Genomic DNA, 16,795 nt, shown 5'->3' with positions numbered 1-16,795 from the left:
GGTATCTGTGGCCAGCCATAGAAGGCTTACTTTGTAGGGCTTGGGGTCTTCCATCTGTGCCTGCTGAGGATACTGGCCAGGTGGGGACAGTAAAGAATTAGGACAGAAGCCTGTTGTGTCCTTGGAGAAAGCCCAAACCTGGCATTCCCTGATGCTGGGTCGGCCAGTGTCTGCCTGTCTTGTTCTCATAAAGGGAACTTTGTGTGTGGCTCCTGGTGGGAGACAGCAGCCAGTCAGTGTCTCCTGGCACACAGACACTCTGGGAGGGACGTGACTGATGGCTCAGGAGCCATAATGCACTGTGACCCCCGGTTTCTTAGAGCCAGCTCTGGCCAGGCAGTCAAATTGGAGACAAGTCTGTTCTCTGTGCCTCGGGGTCTGTGTGGTTGGATGCAGAACAGACTCATTCTTTCTTAGAAAAGTGACTGGGGGCCTCGTGGGCTGGTGGATGGGATGAGGTGTGGGAGCCATCCTGTGCCAGTGGGCAGTGCAATCTGGAAGGGCAGTTTCTTGCTGGTCTGTAAGGACAGAAGAGCTGCATGGATGCACCTTTGCTGCGTCCGTGGGTCTGGGTGCCCTAACCCATAGGGTGGGTGTCGTTCCCTCCTCAGTCATCCGGTCCGAGCTGGTGACGTCACTCTTGGCATCGTGTTGAGAAAGAGGCTAAAGCTGCTTGCTGCATCTGGGGATGAGCAAGTCCTACCTACTAAAGTCTGGGCTACACTGAACTGAGTCCTGCAGGAATGAGGAGTCTGTCGATCAAGTCTCCACAGGGGCTTCAGATTGGATGGAGGAAGATTCCATTGCAGATGGGGGATGGATGGATGGATGGATGCCTGGCCAACCCTTAATCAAGATGGTGTAGCTGGGGAGGCTGGGGAGGCTCCCCCACCCCTAGGAACAGCATTTCTGTGGACTGTGGTAGTGTGAGACAGAAAGAGCCCCTCAGCCACAGAGCAGCATTTGTGCCAGGCACGGTGCTGTGACACAAAGCAGGATGGAGTCCCTGCCCTTGTAGCAGCTATTCTGGTGGGGGGCAGGGGGCAAGTGGGAGGCAGGTGACTCAGTGAAGCACAGAGCTGGGTGTGGGGTGAGAGCACTGGGACAGATACCCCTGCCCTTGTCAGGGGCATCTGGGGAGGAATCAGATGTGGGGGCTGGAAACAGATGGAAGGGACAGGTGACCCTTGTGGCCTTGGAGCCATGCCTGGTTTATAGTAGGCCCTGCTGGTGTCACGGGTGGCTACTGGGTGGTGGCAGGGATGGGTATGATCTAGATGAGCATGTGACGAGGCCCCTGTGGAGGCCAGACTGGGGGACGACCCCAGGGAGTCCCTCGTGGCTACTGTCTGCCCTCCTGGGACTCCCGTGTGCTGCTGTGCCTGTCTGCATGTGCGATGCCTACACATGTTTTGGGTGGCACAGTTGAACCTGTCATTATCCTATCCCCTCCTCCTCTCGGCTGTCGGCTCTGAGGGTAGCCTTGCTCATTTCCCCAGTGGAGCTGCCAGCCAGGGCTGGAGGTGAGCTGGCAGTTTCTAAAAACAAGGCCGACTGGTCACCAGTATGGTCCTGAGGCCTGGCTGGAGGAAGCTCCCTGCCGTAAACACGGCACGGAAGAAGCTGCCAAGTCCTCTCGGCTCTCTTAGTTTACCAAGTGGGGTCCTTCCACATGTTTGGCTTGCTCTCTTTGGCACTCACCTCTTGAGCTTCATCTCCAGCTTGGCTTTTTGCTGGCTGTTTTGAGTTGCATGGACTTTTCTGCCTGGACTGGTTTTGAACCCAGATCCCCAGATGTCAGCCTCCTGAGCTGCTAGGATTACAGGGGTGAGCCACTGGTGTTCAGTTCATGTTGGCTCAGTCTCCCCATGCCATGGAGACAAAGATGTCATGGTCACACAGATTCACTCTGGAGGGGCACTTGGAGCCCAGCATTGAGGCTGATACCCATGAAGCCATCCTGTCTGCTCTTGCATGGTCTAGAGGTATGACCATACTGGACATGAAGCTTGGATTTGCTAGCTCCCTGTTCCCATGACTGGATGCCCTCCTGCGCAGGCTGGATGGCATCTGTGTGGGCCCAGTTCAGGAGCAGAAGCCAGGTTCGAGAACCCTGAGCAGCTGGGACACCCACAGATCCTGCTGTGGCTGCCCTGTCTACTTTCCCAAAGGGGCCACTAGGATGAAGGAGCCCTTTTCCCCAGTCTCTAGAGACATACAGCAGCTCAGCAGAGCGGCAAGTCCCACTTCCCAGGGGGTTTTCCTCCTTCCACAGTTTAGTCTGTCTCAGCTTAATTGGAAAGACTTAGTGCCTCTGAGTCAAAACACAAAAATCTCCCTGGATATACCCCAGGAGCAGCTGGCGCCTTCTCTGGGGGGTCCCTAAGCCTTCCTTTCCTGCCTCCAGCCCTTTCCTGCCTGGGCCCCTAGGTCTCCAGGGACCCGGATCCTGGGACTCTCCACCTCCTCCTACCTGAGGGTCTTCGCTTTGGTCAGATGCAGGGGATAGGTATCCACTAGAGTGACTTGAAGAGATGGGGTGATTCTGTGTGCAGGGTTAGCACATGGAGAGGGCCAACTGACCATCGAGCCTATGGCCTCCAGAATAGCTAGCTTTGTTTCTATTTCCTCCAGTTTAATTTCTGGTGTGTGTTTATTTTGTGATATATAGAACTTATTACTACAGCATTATTGTGAGTTTAAAGTATGCATCAACCTGTGTCTTTTTGGGGTACATGTTTCTATTTCCTTGCCAATCAGTGTAAGGAAATAGAAAAAGGACAGCACTTGCGTGAATGAGGCCTGGACTGGGGAGGAAAGCCCCTGTCCCTGAGGGTCGTAGGTAGGTTGGGGAAGTGCAGAGGGAGGGCGGGGACGTGTAGACAGGGTGGCGTACAGCAGGGTCCTCTGCTCTCTAGAAGCTGGTCCTTTTGCCAGAGCCTGAGCCTAGAAGGAGAAGATGTGGACAGTGAAGCCCTGAGGTCTCAACCATGGTTTGCAAACTACATGTCAGACAGTAAATACGCGAGCTTTGTGGGGGCACAGGGCGTCATGGCTGCCACACAGCTCTACTGTATGAAAACACCCCTGATGAGATGTAAACAAATGCGCCTGGCCATGTTGCAATGATACTTTATTTACAAAAACACTCAGTGGTCCAGATTTAGCCCCCAGGCCATAGTCTGCCCAGCCCTGGACTGAAGGCCAGGCCCAGTGAGGCTCAGAGCCAGCCTGTTTGCCTCCTCAGAGGTGGAGTGGTCTTAGGGTACTGCAGTCAGGTCTGCCCTTGGAGGGGCCATGGAGGGCAGATGGAAGGACACCCTGTCACATCACCGTGCAGAGTGTAGGCTCTGTAAGGCATGTGCGTCTTCTTCAGAACTATGCTAGAGGAAGCTGTAAAGGGAGTCGGGGGGGCGGGGGGAAGGCAGGCTCACCTCCCAGCAGTGAAACCAACAAGGTTTGGAGGCCCTTGAACTGGCATCCCTATGGATATTGTGAAAAGAGGGGCTTCAGAAAGATGGTCTGCTTCAAGTCTGGACACTGCTGAAGTTAAATTGAACCTGGGAGCTTCTGCCCTGCAGGACTTCTTAGGGCCTTTAAGATGCTGTTGATGTTGGTGACACTGCAGGAGAGGATCCAGCATTTCTCCAAGGCGGATTTGCCTTGATCTTTCATTGTGTAGATAGGGAACCTTGGTCTGGGTGACATGGGAGGCTGGTAATAGCATGCACTCAGTGCTGAATTCCTCTATTCTGGCTAGATAGAGAGCTGTGAGCCACTGGAGTCCTGGGTGTGGGTCCTGGGACCAGCTGAGGAGTGAGAGCTCACCACTGGATGGGGCCAGGCAGGTCCTGGCACTACAAGACATTGACTAGGTGACAGTGGCAGCCTCTTCCCCATATTGTGACCACTACAATTGAGAAGAAAGTTAGAGAAAGCCCTTGTCTAATGAAGCAGGACGGGGGCAGTGTGGGGACAGCCTTTGTACTGGCTCAGATTCAGGGTGGGGTCCCGTAGAAAGGGAACAGGAATGTCAGGGTGAAGATTCTGGTGAATAAAGCCGGGAGCTTGGGTATGTGACTGTCTCTTCCACACTCTCCTGGCAGTTCTCTGGAAATACCTAGAGGAGAATTGTTGGATCTTGTGATAATTCTATCCTGAGTTTGGGATTGTTTGTTGTGCTTGCTGTTTGGGGCAGTAGTGGAGTTTAGACTCAGAATCTTACACTTGCTAGGTAGTTACTCATCACTGGAGCCACTCTGCAGTCTTTTTTTTTGTCAGTCCTGGGGCTCGACCTCAGGGCCTGGATATTATCCTTGAGGTTTCTCAAGGCTAGCCCTCTACTACTTGAGCCACCGTGCCACTTTTCTGTGTATGTGATACCAAGGAATTGAACTGAGGACTTTGTGCATGTTAGGCAAGCACTCTATCACTAGGCCATACTCCCAGGATACCACCACCCCCGCATCTTGTTATAACATACTTTTCCTCTTTTTCTGGTTTGTTGTGGGACTTAAACTCTGGGCCTAGACATTGTCCCTGAGCTCTTCAGCTCAAGGCTACTGTCCTACCTCTGAGACACAGTGCCACTTCTGGTTTTCTGGTAATTAATTGGAGATCAAAGTCTTATGGACTTTTTAGTGCCTGGGCTGGCTTTAAACTGTGATCTTCAGATCTCAGTCTCCTGAATATCTAGGATTACAGGCATTAGCCCCTGTGCCCAGCAACATACTTTTTTTTGTTAAGTTATCATGTCCAGGTTATATTTTAGATCTATTTACATGTATGAGGGGGAAAAAAGACATGCGATGTTTGTATCTTTGAACTTGGCTTACCTCACTTAACATGATTTATTCTTAGTTCATCCATTTCCCTGCAAATGACACAATCTTATTCTAAGAGATGAGTAAAATTCCATTGTGTATCTGTACCACATTTTTAAAATCTAATCATCTACTTAGGGCATCTGGGCTGTTCCCATAATTTGACATGGATGTACATGGATATATCCTATGCTGGGTGGCATTGGCTTACTCTGTAATCCTGACAACTCAGACAAATCAGATCTATGGATGATGGTGCAAAGCCAGCCTGGGCAGAAAATCTGTACTTGGTATCCATGAAGCCCACTGTGGAGGAGGACCAGGAGATGAGATTTTGGATCCGGGTGGTGTGGAGGTTGAGGACAGACGTGTTCAGATGTGTGGAGGCTGGGAGGGGTTGCTTTGAGTTGCCTTGAGAATATTTGGGGCAGAGCACAGCAAGTTTGAGACAAAATGCTCCAGAGAGCCACCTGGGCAGAGGAGCCGGAAGACTGGCTGAGGACTAGAATAGAAACAGGGATGAGGTGGTGGTGGGGGCGCTAAAGAGAGTGAAAGCCTGGCATCAGGGACCTGGGCAGGGTTTTCAGATGCAGTTAAGAAGGACAGAGGGAAATTATTTTAGTCCCAGTCAATTTATTGATTAGGAATTCATGACCTTGGAAGAACACTTTCCCCACTGGGCCTGAGTCGGCTGGCTCTGCACCAGATGGGGACAGAGGCCCGGGAAGTGAGAGTGACAGCAGGGCACAGGGTGGTCTCGATCCCTCCCAGGCTCTGTTTCTCAGATTTGGCTTTACCAGCAAGTGTCCGCTAAGCTGGGCTGTCCTTGTGGGCATGTTAGATGCCCCAAGAGTTGAAGGCCTTCTTGGGTGGAACCCACCATCCACACTGTCCAGTGTCTGCTCTCAGAGGAGCCCTGAGAACATGAAGTGGGGTCCCAGCTTCTTAGCCTTTGGGGGCTTGACCTTCAGTGCATCTGATCTGCTTTATCAAGCCCACTTCTCCCTGCTCATTCTGTCGTCAGAGTGACCATATACGCATGCGCCCTGCTCCAGGGGCGTCAGCCAGCAGGGACTGGAAGCAGATACAGCTGGAGATGGTGACCGCCTAGCTCCCATTCCTACAGAAAAGGAACAGAGGCTGTAAAGGGGCCCAGGAAACTCCTGGTCAAGTACTCAGCAACCTCTTCTCTCTGCTAGGCCAAATGTCCTCTGCAGCAGAGCTGCTGGGAAAGCAGCCCGATGGGCGAGTGGCCTTGGCCATTGGTCAGCTTAACGAGGCAGAGGGGGCCCAGCCAAGGGTGACAAGCCACATTTCTTAGCCATTCCAACCAGTATTTACTTTTTTATTATTTTCTCTGTCTTAGAGGTTTTTCTTTCTGTTATTTTCAATAAGTATTTTTTTGTGCCACTCCTGGGTTTGAACTTAGGCCTTCCTGTTCTTGCTTGGTCTTTTTTTTTTTTCTTTTAACAGTGGTAAACAGTTTTTATTCAGGCAATGAAACATGGAAAAATATATTAATCATTATAATAATTTCATTTGTGTGAGTATAAGTTTTACAAATATTTACTTGACATATAAAAAGGGAAATTAGTATGAACATAAAATCTATGTAGATGAGGAGTCCTCCCACCCTCCTAGCAGGGACACACCCTAGCCTGCCAGGTGAGGACAGTGGTGGGAGCCAGTGTGCAATAGACATTTACTTGTTGGCACGGTGTACAAGGGGGATCTATTGGCAAATACACACTTGCTTGATACTGAAAAGCTTACTGCTATCTCTGAGATCCACCTGGATCCTGTCCCCTAGGCAGGTAAGGACCAAGGCCAAGAGGGAAGCCAAGGCTGTGGTGTGACCTACACGCTGCACTGTCTGGACTGGACGTAGTTTTAGAGTTCAGATTTTTATCATGTCCACTTGCAAATTGCTCATAAATATAGCATATTGGTTAATGGTGTAGCAGATATTCCAGACGCCACTAAAGGCAGAGGGGGAGAGAGCAGTGTCCTGACAGCATGTGCAGAGTCCACGCAGGGAAGGTGTGGGCCTCCTCTGAACAGTGAAAGCATCATACATACTGTCACAGGCCAGCATTTGCATGGTCTTTTTTGCTCAAGACTGGCACTCTACCACTTGGTCCATACCTTCACTCTGGCTTTTTGGTAGCTAATTGGAGATATCCCTTGCCTGTTCTGGCCTTGAACTGCCATCCTCAGCTCTCAGCCTCCTGGGTAGCTAAGATTACAGGTGAGAGGTACCAGGGCCTGACTCTTCAGCTCAAGGCTACCGCCCACCCCTTGAGCCACAGCACCACTTCTCGTTTTCTAGTGGTTAATTGGAAATAAGAGTCTCATGGTCTTTAGTGCCTGGACTGGCTTTGAACCGCAATCCTCAGATCTCAGCCTCCTGAGTATAGGATTACAGGTGTGAGCCCCTGTGCCAACTAAAACTCTGTCTTCATCCACCACTAGCTTCCCCTCTCCCAGCCCTGGCCACCCCCATTCTACTGTCGGTCTCCATGCATGTGACCATATTAGGGCCATCATAGAAGTAAAGCTGCAGTGCTTATCGTCTGACTGACATCTCACATAAGCCGAATGCCCCAAGACACATCCATGCATCTGAACTGTTCCTCCATTTGAAGTCTGAGCTCTGTGGGTGTGAGAATCTCTCCAGACAGGCCCCTGGGGGTGCTCAAGGGCAGGGCTTCCACCTGGGCTGCTGTGAAAATGGGTGTCGCATACCTACCTGTAGGACCCTGCTTTCTGAGCAGAATCACTGGATCCTATGGCCATTCTAGTTTGAGGTTTTGGAGGCGGACCATGCTGCTTTCCTCAGCAGTAGCAACATTTCACCACATGAAGCATTGTGTACAGGGTGGTCATCAAACATCTCTGCCTTCAAGCAGTGCTGAGGTCCTTGGGTCCCTCTGTCAGTGGCAGGAATATGAGATCATGTGTTAAGATCTGGCCACCGATTCTCACTGAGACTGAACACCCTCCTGTACATATGTCCTGTTCACACTCAACTTACCCACCCATGCGGCTGTGTGAGCAGTGGGCGTGATTAGAAACCATGCCATGAGCCGGGAGCTATTCGACTTGGGAGGGTTTAGACCTATAGGGGAGATATTTATCCTCCGTATTTTTTCAGGTGAGAAATGAGCAAGGCTTTCTTATGCTGCCAGGTTGAAGTGCTATTTAGTGGGTTATCAATTCACTCAAATTTTCTGTGAACCTAAAAAATATTTCCTAGTTGTACCTTTGTGGTTTTTCAATTTATTTCACTGGAATCAAAGTAGGGAAAGGGGGAAAAAAAGGAAGACAGAATGGAAGCCTGAAGGAAGCAAGAATACAATGGGAAGGGCAGGAAAGAGAAGGGAAGGGGAAGGGAGGAGAGCAAAGAAAGGTGTGTTTTCCAATGTCATTCAAGTACATATTTGGTGACCATGTCCCATATTAGAGCCACGTGGGCAGGTCCCCACTTAGAAACCCCAAGAAGGCACTGGTTGCTGTGTTTCTGGAACTCTTGCCGTTCCCTGCCCTTGTCACCAGGTAGTGGAACTGTAGCCACTCTGGGAAGCGGGGACATTTGCTCTCCATTTATATAAAGTGCTTTCAGGCTCCCATTTGAAACCAGGTGGGTGAGCCGCACTGTGAAGGAAGCTGTCTGATGTGCCGCCTCCAGTCTGGTCCCCGCTGGGAAGAGCCTGCTATGGCATTCTCACTCCCTGGCTATCTGGCTTCAGGCCATGTGTCTAGGTCTGTGTCATAGTATTTATTACCCTAAGTATTCCTGCTTTCTAAGAAATTTCCCTACTGACTCAGGGCACCATGTAGGAGGAGGGGTCTCTGATAGTTCCTGATTGGGAATGTGCCCTTTCAGTTCCCAAGCATATCACCCTGAGAACCCCAAACTCCACACCCCTGTCACCCCCTTTCTGCCACTGGGGCAAGATGGAGGTCAGGGGGAGTTGGCCATCAGGCTCCCCTGAGACGAGTGAAGATTAGGAAGGAGCATTTCAGTGAGGCAGAGCCTTTGCTTCCTGAGACAATGTTTTGGGTTTGTTTTGGTACCAGTGCTAACCTCAGGGCCTGAATGCTGTCCCTGTGCTTTTTTGCTCAAGGCTAGTGCTCTACCACTTGAGCCACAGCTCCACTTCCAGATTCTTATGTAGTATTTTGGAAATAAGTGTCATGGACTTTTCTGACCTGGCTGGCTTCAAACCACAGTCCTCAGATCTCAGCCTCCTGAGTAGCTAGGATTACAGGTGTGAGCCGCTGGTGTCTGACAATCATGTAGCTTCTTTAAAAACCAGGACCACTCCCCAACAGATGGTCCCTGGGGTACCTCATGACACAGGGCTATGCCAGTGTCCTGCGCAAGCCTGGCTTCCCCCACTTTCATGAGGGGCTGGCTGAGGGGTCTGCAGGCCCTGGGAAGGAAAGGTACAGTGGTACAAGAAAGGAACAAGTTACACACCAGCCTGCTACTCCTGGAGGGCTTTTAAAACTTCTGGGCTCATTAGCCCGTAATGGTTCCCAGCAGTGAGGAGCAAGGCCTGCCTGGCCTGCAGTGTTTGTTTTGCCTTCTGTGTTCGGCCAGTGGTAACCAAGGGCCTCTTCCCCTTGGTGACGGTGGAACTCACTCGGGCCAGGCTGATCCAGCGGGCCAGGCGAGGCAGGCCTGGGGAGCCTGCAGGGCGGCCACCCTGCCCAGATGCTGGAGCTGCCTTCATTCCTCTTCCAATTCTCTCCCAGCGGAAAGGACCCATGGGCTCTTCTCCTGGCTCTTTCCCAAGGCATTCGGCCGGAACATTCCAGAACTCTGGATCCTCTGGTAGGTGTCTGGGAGACTGTGAGGCCACTGGCTGAATGTGTTTGGGTCTTGAGCAGGCTTGTAGGTGTCAGCCAGAACTTGGGGCGCTGACTAACCACTGGCCTCAGTTCCAGCAGGAACGAGGTCCCTGAGGTAATCTTGGGGGGCAGTTTGGAGGAGGAGCCAGCCATGAGGCAGCCATGGAGGCCAACCAGAGATGGCTGTGTGGAGGAGGCACGGGGAGATCTGGGAACGCTTTGTAAGCAGGTGTGTCTTGGAGGGAATGCTGACAAGCTGGTCTAAGGAATATTTGGGGAAGTAGAGGAAGCCGAGAGACTATGGAGTTTGGAAGGTGAGTAGAAGAGGGGCCTCCGGGTGATGTCTCCTTGGGCTTTCCTACCCAGACCCTCAGTGACACAGGGTCCCCCTGCCTCTGTAAGCCAAGAGCCCTAACCTGGGACAGGGCCTGCCTCCTCTGTCCCCCATCTGTTGTATTTCAAGATCAGCTTTCTGGGGGAAGATGAAGCTTCTTCTTCTTGATGTGGTAGGTTTCCTCTAAGTCTCGGGATCCCCAAGGACACATTTTGACAGCCCCAAGTCACCTGGCTTGAGTGGGTCCTTCAACTTCATTTCCACAAAGCTCCTGGGCCACGTCTGCCTTGTGAGCTCCCATGGGTGTCACCACCAGGCATAGGGCATATGGGGACCCAGATCCCATGCCACCCAAGGGGCTGAAAAGAGTCAAACTGGCCCACAGGCTCTCCATCCTGTCAGGTTTTCCATGTGGGGCTTGAGGAGAGTACAGGACCCCCGAGCACCACAGCGCGACTTTCACACGGGTTCTGCCACCAGTCCAGCTGTCGATCTCATTAAACCTCAGTGATTCATTGTCAGCACGTTGTGTTGCAAAAACGTGGGTCCCAGTGGCTGTTCTGTTGGCAGCTCTTGCTGTCTCAGCAGAAAAGAGGCACTTTTGATATGAGAAGGGAGCTCGGCCAGCATCAGGACTGGTCGGTGTGTTCTGTGTGTTTGGTGGGAGCAGGACTGGGCATCAGGGCCAGCAGAAATTTGTACCCAAGCGAGAAGCCTACAGCAGGGGGCTGGGGGGTTCCCCTGTGCCTGGGTGTGGAGCTGAGATGGACAGTCGCCCTTCAGCCGTCCAGGACACAGGGACCTGTCTGTAAAGCACTGTATTCATTTCCTGGGAACCCAGCCTGCTCAGGAAATTCCTTTTGTACTCAGTGCCCCCCACCCCCGGCCCCAAATGTTGCAAAGGCAAGCACTTGAAGCACACACTTGTGTGCCTCTAATGCACCGGGGCTGTGGGGTGCAGGTCACACTCAAGTGGCTGGCCGTGGGCTTGCCGCGGTCTCCCAAGCTGCCTTTATCCGTGCTTCCTCCCTTGGCTGTAATTGCCTCCTGGATTGCCTCCTGGACTGGCCCATTCAATGGCTATTGAGCCAATTTCCCTTTTTCCACTTCCCCCCTTCCTCCCTGTGTTCTCAAGACATGAGGAATGGAACAGGCGTCTCCCAGCCAAGTTGCTTTCCTGAGACTTCCCCAGTGCTCAGATCCTTCCTGCCCGGCCTCGAGAGCACAGGTGGGGAAGATGGGGCTGCCCCAGAGGCCCAGCCCCTCTGCCACTGCCACCCTTCACCCAGAGCACCGTCGGCAGGGCCAGACAAAGCCACTGCCAGCCTGTCTGCCAGCAGTGCCCAACGGCTTCCTCTACTGCCACTGAGTGTGAGGTGGCTGTATGTAAAGCTATGTCGCAGCACCTCCAAGCTGCTGTTCTTTGCTGAATTGAGGACCAAAAATGAATTTGGGGATTTGCATGGCTGCATTCTACTAACGGGGCCACCCGGAGATCCCGTCCCTGGAGACCACCCCTGCTTCCTCCCCTCCCGTCTTCTCCTTGCACAACTCAGGGATGAACACAAGACTGAACACATATGATGGCTGTTCATTTAATACTAAGTATCTCCTGGGATCTCTTCAAACAAACCAGTAAGGGGAGCCACCCTCACCCCCACTTCAGTGGCTGAGGGACAGGGACCTGAGGCTCAGCAAGGGAAGGAAACTTGCCACAGGTCACCCAAGTCTGGAGCTGAGTTTCCTTCCACTGAGTGTTGCATAGGCCAAGAGCCTGTGTTCCACGTGAGAGAGGCCAGCCCCAAGGGACATGTGGGCAGTGGTGGCCCCTGCCGAGGTGACGGGCTGTGGCTGGGGCCCTGAGGGGTAATCCTCCTGGGAATGGATCCACCTGTCCTTTGCCAGTTTGCATGTGGTGACAAGTCCTCTCCAGCTGTATCTCAGCCTGGGTCCTCGTGACTGTGGGCAAGGCTGGAAGCCAGGTCCTGCCACCGCTGGCAGGGATAACCAGAGAGTTGCATGGCTGGGATGATTTCCCGAAATCAGAGCAGAGGGTTTTGTCGGGGCAAGCAGCCTCAGGGTATGGACCAGTTGCAAGGAAGCCCCCACCCCGCCTTGGCGGGAGGCCGCAGTAGACGCTGTCTACCCCAACATCTCTTCTCACACCAGCAAGGCCCAAGGTCCCCCCCAACCCCATTCCCCACAGTTCAGGCATAGGCACGAGATGCAGGCACACAAGCCAGATTCCTCCAGAGAAACTCAATCCACAGGTGCCGGCGAGGAAGCAGCGCTGCCAAACCGCAGCTCTGTACTTTTTCTTTTGCAGAAAAGAAAGGGGAGGAGGGTGGAGATGCTGATTGCGGCACTTGGGCCCTAGGCTCACCACTCCCACATCTGAAGTCATTAGTCCTGTCTGAGTGGAGCCAGCTAGGTCCCTGTGAGGACTGCATTCCCCCAGCTCCAGATCTCCTCAACCCAGCTCTGTTCCCACAGGCATAGGACAGATGGGCAGCTCTCATAGGTAGTGAGGTGAGACTCAGCATGTTTGCTGCGTAAAGAGAGGACAGTTCACTAGTATTTGACACATCACAATTTTTAACATCACTTCCATCCCCAAATTACTTAAGAGGCCCTGCCCAGTCACTCTCCACACCACCTCCTCTGACCCCTGTGTCTGGCTTCTCTGACTTAGTGGAAAGTTTCCAGTTCATCCACATTAGAACAAGAATGAGTACTTCCTTTCTTATGGCTGAATACTACCCCACTGTAGGTGCACCTCACAGCTTGTTTATTATCTCTCCATCTGTGAATGGACACCATGGGACCATACACTTAAAAGTACAGTGAAGGGCTGGGAGTGTGGCCTGGTGGTGGAGTGCTTGCCTAGCATGCTTGAAGCTCTGGGTTTGATTCCTTAATACCACGTACCCAGAAAAAGCTGGAAGTTGTACTATGACTCAAATGGTAGAGCACTAGCCTTGAGAAAGCCCAAGGACAGTGCTCAGGCCCAGAATTTAGGCCCCAGAACTAGCAAACAACAACAATAAGTAAAGTACAGTAAAGAAACTGCTTGTTGGGCAATGTCACCGTTTCTTTCACTTTCTCCCATTTTCCCCCTCCTGTCCCATTATGTTTCCATTACCTGTGTATTTTACATCGTGTGTGGAATATATCACTTAATTTGCTCACCCTTCTTCCCTCCATTTCTGTGCTCCTCCCCTGCAAAAGAAAGACAGGATAAAATAAAATGTGTTTCCATTCCTTGGAACTTGTTTTGATAAATAGTACTGTCTAGCTGAGCTCAGTGGCTCACACCTATAATCCTAGCTACTCAGGAGGCTGAGATCTGAGAATTACAGTTCAAAGCCAGTGTGGGCTAACTAAAGAACCTGAGGCTTTTATCTCTAATTAACCACTACAAACTAGGAAGTGGGGCTGAGGCTCGAGGGGTAGGGCGGTAGCCTTGACCTAAAGATCTCAGGGACAGCACCTAGGCCCAGAGTTCAAGCTCCATGACCAACCAAAAAATACATACATACATTCGTACATACATACATACGTACATACATGCATAGTACTACATTCAGAAGAGTAAGAAGTTCCATCTTTTGTTGTCTCCTCTAAGGCTATCCTTCAGCCTGTGTGTAAATGTATAGAGCCCATGTAAGTTATCATGTCCAGTTGTATTTTAGATCTAGCTCATGTATATGAGAGAACATGTCCCATTTGTGTCTGAGCTTGACTTACCTCACCTAACATGATTTATTCTAGGTTCATGTTTCCCTACAAATGACAAACATTTCGTTGCGTAAAGGTACGACATTTTCTTCACCCACTCTTCTGTTGTAAGGCATCTGGGCTGTTTCAATAACTTAGCTATTGTGAATAGTGCAGCAGTGAACATGGATGTGCAAGTGTCTTTATTGTAACCAGCCTAACTTGTGATATTCTGGGTAGATGACCGAGAGTTGTATGGCTGGGTCACAGGGTGGTTCTGTGTTTAGTTATGATTCATTTATTTATTTTGAGGAAAGCTCTCACTGTGTAGTACTGGGATTACAGGTTTGTGCTACCACCCCTGGCTTAGCTTGCTTCTTGTACAGTGAATCTTCCCATTAGCAATTATTTTTGACAGCTGAGGAGTATGCCATCCATTTTCTGCCGTTAGGTCATTTCCTTTCTCCTTGCCTTATCCTGCATGAGACAAGCTAGTGCTGTAGGAATCAGGAATCTGGCTCCAGACATTTAGCTTGCCTAGAAGTGTAGGACCAGTGACTTGGAGCTTGCCAGGGCCTTCCCCTCTCGAGGACTCAGGACTGATAGGCTTACACGAGGAAAGCCTGGAACATCATGAGGGAGTTCCTGCAGGCTGTTGGAGCCTACTAAGTTAAACTCCTTTCCCAGCTGCTGTGAGGCCCCAGGGGTTTACCTCTCTCCTGACCTCCACTTCCGTCCTGTGAAATCCCAGCCGGGGAAAGGTGATTGGGTTGCAGGACTCCACACACTGCTGATTCCATTTAAAACCTTCCCCAAGGCATTGGCTGCCATCCAGCTGAGGTTCACTTGACAAACCTCAGTCCAAACAGTGCCCGGCCCGCACGGACAGTTGCAAAGACCAGAAAGCCTAACGGTAGGCTAGTTAGATGTTTAAATTTTCATTTGCAGGAGAGGTCAGTGGGTGGGAGTCCCAAGAGCCAAGGTTTCAAGGATGAGTGGGGAAGGTGCTGTGAACTAAATGAAAAAAGACATGGGTTTGAAGGCGCCTGGCTGTGGGGAAAATGCTTAGCCCTCATACAGCCATTGTCCCAGGTAGAGGGCTCAGGTGTGCACGGTAAGGAAATACCACCAAAAGAGCATGAGCACACGAAGGGCTGTTGTGTGGTATTGTAGCACAAGGTATATCATGACCCTTGGCCAGAAATGACTGTCCTGTGTCTGTGTCTGTGCCCCAGAATAGCCTAGAAGGAAGGAAAAACTCTTTGTATTTTATGCATTTCTGTACTGAGATTTCTTATGGTAAATGTAGCATTGGAAATGTAGCATGTCAAGATAGAATAAGAAGTTAAAAAACTAACTACCGGGGCCAGGAGTTTGGCCTAGTGGTAGAGTGCTTGCCTAGCATGCAGGAAGACCCGGGTTCGATTCCTCGGTACCACATACATAGAAAAAAGCCGGAAATGGTGCTGAGGCTCAAGTGGTAGAGCTCTAGCCTTGAGAAAGTCCAAGGACAGTGCTCAGGCCCTGAGCTCAAGCCCAGGACTGGCAAAAACAAAACAAAACAAAAAAACCCTAACTACCACGTGGCAGGCGCAGTGGCACACACGCCTATAATCCTAGCTACTCAGGAGTTGGAGATCTGAGGATCAGGGTTCAAAGCCAGCCCAGACAGGAAAGTCCACAACACACTTACCTCCAGTTACTCACTCCCACACAGAACTACAAACGAGTGAAAAAGCTAAGAGACAGGGCCTAGGCCCCGAGTTCAAGCCCCAGTATAGGCACACATACATACACACACCATGGAGTAAGACTTTGCAGATTCTAGAATGTGAATATTTAATTCTTTTAGATCTGTTATTTCTCAAACCATATCACCCCCTAAATGCCTAGAAAGCCCACCCCAAGTTTCTGGTTCAGAAGGTCTGTGGAGCCAAAAATCTGTATCTCTGACACGTTGCCAGGGGTCTAGGGATCCCTGTGGATATTTTAAGGGACCTGTGCTTTTGCCCTAACGGCTTTCTGTGATTGGTTCTGGGGGCACTGAGAGTGTGAAGTTGTTCGGGCCTCCCTGTCTTCCTGTTTTTCCATTCTCCTGTTTCAGGATGCCTTCTTGACAAATGATCCTTCAGGGCTGCCCCACTGAGCAGAGGGCCTGGGCTTGCCTTAGAGATTCCAAGCTGAGTGTCCATTCAAATGCTCTGCTTTCAGGTGTCCCTTGGCTTTGAAGGAGCTGCATGTATTATTTGCCTACTGTGTGCCCATACTGTTTTCAGGAGGGGTTTTTTTTGGGGGGGAGGATACTTTTGGGGTTTTTTGGTCGGTCGTGGGACTTGAACTCAGGGCCTAGCAACTGTCCTTGAGTTCTGCTCAAGGCTACTGCTCTACCACTTTGAAACTGCGCCACTTCCAGTTTCCTGGAGTTTAATTGAAGATCAGAGTCTCATGGACTTTACTGCCTGTGCTGGCTTTGAACATGATCCTTCGCTCTCAACCTCATGAATAGCTAGGATTGTAGGCATGGAGCCAATACACCTTGATAAGTGTCACCCTTCCATTATTCTCCCCGTCTTTGTGTTGTCAGGAGTCACAGCTAGAAGTTCTATCCTGAAATCACGATCTCCACCCTTCTTCCTCTAATGTGTGGTGAACAGCCCTCCCCTGCCTTGCGAGCTCTGTATTTTCGGGTGCCCTGCTCCTGTGTGGGCCAGGTGCCTTAGCCATGCAGGATCGGTGTCCTCACTGGCTCTGGAGGAGACATACCACTGTGTCTCTTGGGACCCTCCAGCCCCAGGGCTCCACATCACCACTTTTAACGAGGCTGTTACCCTAAGTTTGTATTTTAATTTCCAGTCTCTGTATGAATAGCACGCTGGTTTCCCAGGGGCACTGCTCAACTGATTTAAGTCCTTTCTGAAAGTATGTGAGTAATTTCCGTCCTGCCGTAGGTGTCTGTGGCAGGTGCATTTTTGGTCTTTTGAGGTCAGAGGCTAGTACTGTGGACGGTGTGGGAATTTTCTCTCCAAAACTGTTTGTCAGAACTTTCCAGAATGGTCCAGACCTC

General features: G+C 51.1%; 1 protein-coding gene across 5 annotated transcripts in view; it reads left to right on the top strand.

Moving 5' to 3' along the window:
* The window catches only part of Spsb1 (splA/ryanodine receptor domain and SOCS box containing 1), a 56,795-nt gene that overhangs the window by 27,707 nt on the left and 12,293 nt on the right, over positions 1-16,795 (top strand). Inside the window, exon 1 of one of the 5 annotated variants that reach the window (XM_090335888.1) lies at positions 9,474-9,663. The exons of 3 other annotated variants lie outside the window; for them this stretch is intronic. The gene's annotated coding sequence lies outside the window, so the exon portion shown is untranslated. Of the gene's footprint in view, positions 1-9,473; positions 9,664-9,734; positions 9,796-16,795 lie in introns of those variants that run through there. One more of the 5 variants, XM_090335889.1, reaches the window with a different exon arrangement.

The sequence above is a fragment of the Megascapheus bottae genome, chromosome 6 (genome assembly GCF_031878675.1).
Source record: "Megascapheus bottae isolate mThoBot1 chromosome 6, mThoBot2.hap1, whole genome shotgun sequence".
In the NCBI taxonomy this organism is placed as follows: domain Eukaryota; kingdom Metazoa; phylum Chordata; class Mammalia; order Rodentia; family Geomyidae; genus Megascapheus; species Megascapheus bottae.
The sequence above is the reverse complement of the archived record's forward strand: the minus strand, read 5'-3'. Positions and strand labels throughout refer to the sequence as shown.